The sequence below is a fragment of the Gracilinanus agilis genome, chromosome 2 (genome assembly GCF_016433145.1).
Source record: "Gracilinanus agilis isolate LMUSP501 chromosome 2, AgileGrace, whole genome shotgun sequence".
NCBI classification, from domain to species: domain Eukaryota; kingdom Metazoa; phylum Chordata; class Mammalia; order Didelphimorphia; family Didelphidae; genus Gracilinanus; species Gracilinanus agilis.
Genome location: NC_058131.1, coordinates 558164855 through 558167151, shown reverse-complemented (window position 1 = coordinate 558167151; position 2297 = coordinate 558164855).

Genomic DNA, 2297 nt, shown 5'->3' with positions numbered 1-2297 from the left:
TTGTGGTGAGAGAATTATCATTTGACAAATGAATGTGATTCTGGCTTTTAAATGGTATGTGGAAAGGTTCTGAGTACCATGGAAGAATAAATACAAAGTATACTAGAGCATAGAGAAACGCAAATATTCTGTGAAATGAATCTTTAGTTTTTACTTAGGGCTAGGGTCTCAAGATGGAGACCTACCATATAGAAGTAAGTCAGGAATTATGAGTATGGAATAGGTCAAGCACATGAGTGGAAGATATGATTCAGGAATTTAGTTATTTACTGGTAGTTACTTACTTGTTGCCTATACCCAAGATATATTTAAAAAATTTTCTTGTGAATTTTAGGAGCATCAACAAACATGAACATTTCCATACACAAAGAAGAAAAAATATATGAAACCGATTCTCTATTTCACATGACTTAGAAAACAGTATATAAAATTTAGTATGATAGTATCAAGATTACCCTCATTGTCTATATCCCTCTTTAGAACTAATGCTATCTTCTTTGTATTTTTTAAGTGTTTCATTAGATTTTTTATCTTCTATTTTTTGGTTCCACTTTCACTATCCTCTCTATTCTCCATTCTTTAAAATAAAAGCCCTCCTTTGAAGCAAATAAGTTTAATAAAGTCAAAAAAATCCACATGTATAGCCAGTTTGGAAAATATATCCCTTATTTCTCCATCTAGTGCATCACATCTCTGGCAAGAAGTGGGAAAGGTCTATCAGCCTTTTGGAGTTGTTATTGTTCAATTTATTTAAATTCATTTATTTATAGTGCAGAGATGGGATATTAATAACAGGACAGTGAGAAGGCAAGAAGTTTTGTTACATGATTTACTTCTGCTTATTTAAAAATTACTTTCAAACAGTTGCTCCCCTTAAGTAAAAGGGAGAAGGACAAAGTGTTATTAGAAAAACTAATAGCACGGGATGGAAAAGGACTGCCTGGGCAAAATTCTAAAGTTAAAACACTCATACATCCCTCAGACTGACAGTGAACAATACAGTTTATTTTTTTAAACTCTTGCCTTTGGTCTTAGAAGCAACACTAAGTATCATTTCCAAGGCTGAAGAGTGGTAAGGGCTAAGAAGTTGGGGTTACAGTGACTTGCCCACAGTTACACAGCTAGGAAGTGTCTCATGTCACATTTGAACCCAGGATCTCTCATCTCTAGGCTTGGCTCTCTATTCGTTGAGCCACCTAACAGCTCCTACAATATAGTTCTGATTACAACAATAACATAAATGCAAACCACAAAGTTATGGTATTGGCATATATTTGTAAAAGAAAATAAATACTTCTGCTGGTATGTTTTCTGACCTTTAAATATTATTATGTTATATTATTATATAGGTCACAATTTAGAGATGCAAATTATCAATAAGCATGGATATTTTTAGACAAAGAAAAGACATATATGGAAGCAAGGTTTGGATCTCTATAATGTACTTGTTTTTTAAAGTATACATTAAATTTAACATATTAGGGCCAGTGCTATCCTGCTTGTTTGATATTCCCTCTTCCTAAACTTTCTTCTCATCCCTTCTATAGAAAGGATTCAAAAGTAGACTGGCAAACTTGACTGAAAGGATGGAATATCCTTTGTGGGCTGGGAGGAAGTGGAATTGTAGAACAATGAAAAGGGAAGAATATGGACAATTAAATTAAAGGCTTGGTGATCACTTGCTATTCATTATCATAGAAATATAGATGAAAGGAAATAGGCCTAAATTAAAGCAAAAGAGATTTAATTTGAACATAGAGAACATTTCCTCTGCTGGAGTGATCAAATGAAGATATTACATTCTAAATGAGGAGATGAATTCTTAGTTCTTGTAGCTTGAAGAAGACAAAAGATGATATGTGCTGTGTGGTTTATGTATGATAGAAGGCAGGACTGGACCAGATAATCTTTTGAGATTTTTTCTATAATGATAATTCTGAGTTCACAATATCAGTCCATAATTTATTCATTTTCACATTGATTGTGAATCAGCTATTGGATGCTGACCATTTCCTTGTAGATCAAGAAAAATGGAAGATGAAAGCCTAGAGAGTGAATCCTGGAGTAGCAGGTTTGTAATTTTCATCATGATTACTTAATCAGGTAAAAAATAATGGTATAACAAATGGAAAGTCCGTGAAGTACCTTGAGTAGATACAAATGCCATATTTAAGAGTGGAGCTTTTTTTTTTAAATTGAGATCTCACTCAATTTTGTCTACTTTTAGTTTTCTCATCTTTTGTTAAGAAATACTTATACTTTGTTAAAATTTCAGTATTTTTTCCTTTGGATTTGAG